This window comes from Echinops telfairi, unplaced genomic scaffold (assembly GCF_000313985.2).
Source record: "Echinops telfairi isolate 266 unplaced genomic scaffold, ASM31398v2 ScPeMD7_24;HRSCAF=84, whole genome shotgun sequence".
Lineage (NCBI taxonomy): Eukaryota > Metazoa > Chordata > Mammalia > Afrosoricida > Tenrecidae > Echinops > Echinops telfairi.
In genome coordinates, this window is record NW_022103921.1 from 4,244,192 (window position 1) to 4,251,826 (window position 7,635).

Sequence of the window (7,635 nt, forward strand, 5' to 3'; positions counted from 1 at the left end):
AGGGGAAAATGAGGAGCTGATGTCAGGGGCTTAAGTGGAGAGCAAATGTTTTGAGAATGATGAGGGCAATGAATGTACAAATGTGCTTGACACAATTGATGTATGTATGGATAACGATGAGTTGTATGAGCCCCGAATAAAATGCTTTTAAAAAATTTGCTATCAAGTTGATTCTGGTTCATCTAGATTCCACGTATGTCAAAACAGAACTGGTCCCCACAAGGTTTTCAGGGGCTGATGTTTTTTTGGGGGGAAGTCTTCCAAGACAGGTCTGGATGGGTTAGAACCATCAATCTCTCAGAATGCAATGGAATGCTTAACCAGTTGTGCTGTCCAGGGACACCTAGAACCCAGGATTCACATCCTGGCCAGAGAAGCTTGCCACTGGTCCCATCTCACTCTCAGTGCCCTCTGTGACCCAGACAGCACTAGCTCTGGCAACACTCACCCCTAACATCTTCTCCAACTCTGGACACTACTGATTCTAGGGTGTCAGCTCCACTCCTTCCCAATTCTTACCCTGGTCTGGATGTGAATCCTCCTCAGCCCATCTATAACTCCCACAAGAGCCCCTAACCTTACAATCTGGGAGCCATGAAAAGCAACGTTTCCGACAGACTGGGCTGCTGCTTGCTCTGAGGTCAAGAGCAGGGAGTGTCCGGGAAGCACGACAGCCATGCCCTGTAATTCTCTGGCAGTGCCTGTAGCCAAGGCTGGGCAGTGACCTCACCCCCACGTGACAGGACTAGGGATGAGGGGATTGTTCTCCGGGACTGCTGCTTTGTGGAGCTGTGGAGATAGGGCTGTAGCCAAGGCTGTTGATCGAAGGACACATTTTTTCTCGTACCTGGGATTCTGATTTTTTTTTTTTTAATTTTAGTGTGATTTGTTTGTAAGTTCTAGAGCAAAAGAGTCTTCCATTCAATAGCTCACTTTTTGCTTGGTGACACTGATTGTAATCCCCAGAACGAAACAGCACTCATTCCGTTCCCTCCTTGTGTTTACCATTTCCCTTTGCCTTTCTTTCCCATGCTCTGGTGGTATCACCGTTACCATTGGGCTGGGATCCATAGGATCTGCAGTGTGAAGCTACCAGCAGCCCTCCGGAGAAACACTGGGCTTTCTACTCCCATAAACAATATGAGAGGGGACTAGAGCTATGTACTCATATCTATATGTTAACAATTAAGGCTCCAGGTGGACATTGGGCCTCGACTCAAGTACTCCCTCAACACAAAAACACTTTGTTCTAACAATCCAACATTCTATGATGCTCATCTTCCCGACATGATCGTTGAGGACAAAATGGGTGCATAAGCAAATGTGATGAAGAAAGCTGATGATGCCTGGCTATCAAAAGATATAGCGTCTGGGGTCTAAAAGACTTGAAGATAAACAAGCGGCCATCTAGCTCAGAAGAAACAAAGCCCACATGGAGGAAGCACACCAGCCTGTGTGATCACGAGATATCAAAGGGATCATGGATTAGGCATCTAAGATCCAGAATAAAATCATACCCAATATGAATGGGGGAAGTGGGGGGAGGAAGCATAGTGGACACTCAAAACCCATCTGTAGACAATTGGACATCCCCTAACAGAGGGGCCACAGGGAAGAAATGAGCCAGTCGGGGTGCAGTATCGCACCGATGAAACACACAATTTTCCTCTAGTTCCTTGGTGCTTCCTTCCTCCCGCCCACTATCATGACCTCAATTCTACCTTACAAATCTGATTAGTCCAAAACATGCACACTGCTACAGATAAGAGCCCACAACACAGGGAATCCAGGATGGATAAACCCCTCAGGGCCAACAATGAGAGTAGAGATATCAGGATTAGGGGAGGGGAGGGGGAGAAAGGGAGAATCGATCACAAGGATCAACTATAACCCCCTCCCAGGGGGATGAATAATGGAAAAGTGGGTGAGGACCGAACGAGGATGATGTAAGATATGAAAATAATAATCTATAATGTATCAAGGGTTTGTGAGGGAGGGTGGGCGGGGGATGGAGGGGGAAAAATGGGGAACTGGTATCAGTGGCTCAAGTAGGAAGGGAGTGCTTTGAAAATGATGATGGTGGCATATGTGCAAATGTGCTTGACACACTGGAGGAATGTATGGATTGTGATAAGAGATGTAAGAGCCCCCAATAAAAGCCAGGGGGAAAAAAATCAAAGTCTCAAAAAACCCCAGGGGGTCACTATGAGTCAGCAATGACTTGATGGCAGTTTGTTTTAGGGGTTCTTTCCTACCCCTTCCTGCATTTTAAGCTTATTCCCTGGGAAAATGCTTCCCTGTTGCTCTCCTCTGGTCGTTCTTAAGGAGTGCATGCCTCCTGGTGCTACTGCTCCACTTACAGGCCTTTTCCTGAAAGCTGTCAGATGCAGGCTTGAAGGGTGCCTTAGTCTCAGGTGGGACTCTAAATCTTATCTTTGATTAGCTCTATTAGAAATTCAGGGTACATGGAAACACAGAGAATCCAGGACAGATAAACCCCTCAGAACCAACAATGAGAGTAGCAATACCAGGAGGGTAAGGTAAGAAGAAGGTGGGGGGAGAAGGGGGAAACTGGTCACAATCATGTGTATATAATCCCCTCCTAAGGGGACAGACAACAGAAAAGTGGGTGAAGAGAGACAGCAGCCAGTGTAAGACATGAAAAAATAATAATAATTTATAAATCATCAAGGGTTCATAAGGGAAGGAGGGGGTAAAATGAGGAGCTGATACCAAGGGCTCAAGTAGAAAGAAAATGTTTTGAGAATGATGAGGGCAACAAATATACAAATGTGCCTGACACAATGGATGGATGGATGGATTGTAATAAAAGCTGTATGAGCCCCTAATAGAATGATTTTTTAAAAGTTCCGTGTACAAAGATTAGGCCATTCCCATTCTCTTGGAATACCTGGAGGGAGTGCAAATTGGTAAAGTACTCAGCTACTAAGGGACTGGTTGGAGATTCAAGTCGACCCAGAGACACTCTGGAAGAAAGGCTTTTGGTGAATTACTGACCCAAAAGAATCAGTCATTGAAAATTCTATGGAGCACAATTTTACTGGGACCTGCGGCAGAACCAGAACAGACTTTGATGGCAGCTCGGTTACCAGTACCGTTGTTACTTTTAGGGGGAAAGGGAGCTGGAGATAACACTGAAGTCTCTGAGAAGGTGCTCTATACCTTCATGCACCTCCAAGCCCGCTCAATTGACTAATGTCCGTCTTGTGACAATACAGTCAGAACTTCAACTTAATCCTCTCAGAGGTAATGCTTGCTTACTGTGTTTTCGAGAAGAAGCTGACATGTGCCAAGAGTGGCAGAAAGATAGCCAGGGAAAATAACGCGTTTGTCTCAACCCCTGAATCTGAAGAACTTCAAGGAGAGGAGCTACCTCTTCAACGGTTTATTTAATTTTCAGAACAGCCTGCATAAGGTCTGTGAGAAGTATGCATTAGAAACTCTCTGTGTATAAGGCAGATGAAATCTTTTAATCCCATTTGCTTAGATAGAGGATGACGTCATCTGTCCCAAAGAGATCGAGAGAAGGGTCAGTTATTTTCCAAAGAAGATAATCCTGAAGGGGCAGAAAAAGGAAACAACAAATTATCTAATGTGTTCCTGCTGATGACTGTGAGACCAAGAATGTCGGCATGTTTAGTCTAACAGTACACGAAGGACTTCCGTGGAAAGCTCATGAGCCTGTAAAATTTGAGAAAAACCACAGCTCCAATTTTGTAGAAAGCAATCTCAAAATGTGTTCCTGAATGACAGCTTGGAGCGAAGAAGATCAGAGCCTGGTTTCTTGCTGATTGGATAAAGTGCTTTAACCACGGTGCCACCAGGGTTACTGCTCTCCAGCCACGAGTACCTAATATTGCGTGAGAAAGTAATCAATCATTGGGAAATGTCCAAATAAGGTTAACTAAGGATTCGTGAATTTGCATCCTTGAAAATATAAATAATCTTGTGTATTTAGTTCTCCCTTCAAGAAGAATTGAGCTTCCCATTGGAAGCTTACCATTGGAAGCCAACCAGAGGACCCCCCCACACACACGACGTAGCCCTTAGCAAAATGCTTTTTAATGCAGGCACCAAATTGTCTATGAGTCACCAAATTAGGAAATGCTTTCCCTGGCAGATTATTGCTTGACAGTGAGTTAGAACGCTCCAGATCTTGATGCAAAGAAGATTAGCCAACAGCACTCAAGAGGGACCAGCACTGTCTCCCATGGTAAGATATATGTCATAGGGTGACATAGAGAGTTCTTTGTGGAGGACATAAACATGTGAATGGGTGACAGGCTTTTCTTCCTACCTCCACTCCCCTTCCAGAAAGATATCCGATTCTGCTGGTCTGTGGAGGCAGCAAGCACATGCTTCCACACATTGGGATGACAGGCATCTGGTACCTAATCCATTCAAGTGCATCTCTGACCTTAGACAGAGCAAGACTGCATGTCAGAATGGAGGTGTCTCTGACCACCAGACAAGTGAGTTTGGGGTCTAGACATACTGCTGACCACCAAGAGAGTGTGAGGAATACAAGGCAGATCCAATCTTTCTTGTTGCTGGCCACTGGTGTGAACATGTGTGCAGGCCTGGGTCTGGAGAGTCCAGCTTGCTGTCTGAATCAGAATGCTCCCTGCAAAAGTTCATAATGACCTGTTCTTTGTCAAGCCAGCTATGGTTCACTGTCCTGCTCGCCTTCTTGTTCGCTACTTTTGTTCAGCTTCTCCTCGCCAGTGTTTGATACGCATTTCTATTCTCTCCCCTGAAGTGAGGGTTACAAGATTATCATTTGGTCGCTCAGCCTGAATAGTCTGTCTGCCTAGTCCTCCATCTGGATGGGAGGCCCCCAGGTGCCTACTCACATAACATGTTCAAAAGAAAAAAAGAAAATAAGAGTCTTTTGATATTCGACATGGCAAGAGGAATATAAAAACTAGCAACCCTGGAGTGTGGGGAATTCTGATTTCGGAGTGCCTTTTCTATGGGTGTTCTCCATCTACTCTTTCCTGCAGCACGCATTCTTGTGCCAAACCTATCTCCCCGCAGCCTCACCAGACTGGAGGCCAAGCTGAACTTCCAGAGTACCTTCCTGCCAAGCATGTCCCCTCCCCCATCAGCGCAGGGAGCACTAATTTCACTCTGAATTGTCATCATCAGGAGCCTCTTGACTAATCATTAGGATATACAGTGAACTGATTAGTCTGTCCAGTTCCTAAATGGATTGGTGCTTGGGACCTCTCTAATGGCTTGGATGAAATTAGGCAATTTCTTTGGCTCCATGAAATTCTGAAATCTTTGGCTATTAAAGCAATTACAGAGTACTCTTTAGATATCGAGTGGAAGACACATTTTGTCTTACTGTTTTCACTAAGTCATTCATTTTCTTCCATTCTATGGTGCATGCTCAGCTTAAGAGACCCCTGCTGCCGCCACCTTCAGGGCTATTAAAATGGGCAAAAGCTTCAGAAGCTAAGATAACATTAATTCAAATTTCTGTGAGCATCATGTAGATGCTAGACAATGGGGTAAGAGGAGCCTAGCAGTATAATGATTATAGCTCCTGTTAATCCGTAGAAGTGCTCTACTTCAGATGTGAGTGAGATGAGTTGATGAAACCCAAGGCATCTACAATTTGTATCAGGTGCTTGTGCTTAGGGTAGGAAAGTGAACAGCAAACTAACAACAGTGGCATTTATGTTCTTACCGACGTCACCTGTTACTTCCAGTTGATGCTGACTCAGGGTAACTCCAGGGGTGCTGGAGTAGGACTGTGTTCCACAGGGTTTGAAACGGCTGATGGTTAGAGGTAGATTGTCAGACTTTCGTTCAGAAGCAAAAGCCAAAATTATACAAGAGCTCAAGCTTATTGGTCAGAGCGTGAATGACAGAGCCCTTACTAACCTTTCGGTTCTGAAACTAAACTCACATCCATGTTAGAATAATCAAACATCTAAGTCCAAAATCACAGCTTTTATCCAAGAGCAAAGTTCTGAGAGTTATGCAAGAAGGCCGGATGGGACTAGAAACACAGGAAGTCAGTGGGATAAGTGATACTATGTTGAGAGGGGTGCAATGGTTGAGTTGAAATAAAATATATCGAACCATTGAATGGAAAACTTATGATATACTCTTATCTTCATCTAATTCACAATAAAAATTCTAAAAAGACAAAAGAAACCTGACACGGTGTCCAAGTACAAAAACAGGAAAAATTCCTCTCTATGAAACCCTAATGAGTAACTTTTTATTATAGAGAGAGGCTTGTCCCAATTTAGGTTGGGTTTTTTAGAGAAGCAAAATGAGTATATATAACCTCCTCCCCGGGGGATGGACAACAGAAAAGTGGGTGAAGGAAGACGTCGGACAGGGCAGGACATGACAAAATAAACTATAAATTATCAAGAGCTCATGAGGGAGGGGGAAGCGGGAAGGGAGGGGGAAAAATGAGGACCTGATTGGGGGGGGGGGGCTTAAGTGGAGAGCAGATGTTTTGAGAATGACGAGGGCAATGAATGTACAAATGTGCTTTACGCAACTGATGTATGTATGGATTGTGATAAGTCATGTGAGCCCCTAATAAAATGATTTTAAAAATCAGTATATATAGATATGCATGTATATCATAATATTGATACAACTGTGTGATCGGATTGCTGTTATCTACAATTGTGAGTTATTTAGGTCTGTGGCGTTATGCTAGAAGCTTCTCCTGACTTGTGTAGCTCCCCCCCCCCCTCCAGGCCCCACCCTAAGTAGCTCTTGAAGCTGGAAGCCAGGAAGCAAGAAAAGGAATCAGGAAGATCAGAGGCTATGGATGCAAGGCCAGCAGGTCAGATGGCAGGCTGCTGATGGCTCCCAGAGTCAGCAGGCTTTGTATGGCAATAGATTGCAGGCATTTGGCTCAAGGCTAAAGAGCTAGAGGCTCTTGAGCCAGGTGCAGGATCCAGACCAGCAAGAAGCAAACAGGCTCCCCCCAGCGCCTGCTTATTTAGGAAGTGGGCCACGCCCCTGGGGAAACTTCACCAGAACTGTGATTTGCGAGTGGCATCTCACCCTAATCTCCTTACAAGTGATCAACAGCTCATAGCAGATCCCATTATGGAGTTGATTACACTGTGTTAGATACAGGGGGTTACGAGATATTGACTGTCAAATCATTGAGAATCCGGACCGGACACGTTGACACGAAACCTCACTAAGACAGCGTTCCTGGCACTTGGAGCCACCGCTGCTACCCTGTCTTGGTTATTTCCTATGACAGATGTTAGAAGGCGTTGAAATTCAATTTGAGAGAAGATGACTTAGAGGTACAGAGGTTTCCTGTGGTGGAAATATTGATTTCTTTTTATCCTTTGAAGTTCAGTATCAATATTACCTCTACATTGAAGCCTTCCAAATCACCATCAACTGTAGATTCTCATATGCATGGTCTTGAGAGATACCTTCTCAATCGCTTTCTTTACTGTATGTATTCACAAAAACGTAAGTTCTACAAAAAATCTTGCCGTAGTGAATGATGGGGGAAGTGCGGAGTGGAGACCCAAAGCCCATTTGTAGGCCACTGGAGATCCCCTTGCAGAGGGGTCTCGGGGAGGAGATGAGCCAGTCAGGGTGCGATGTAGC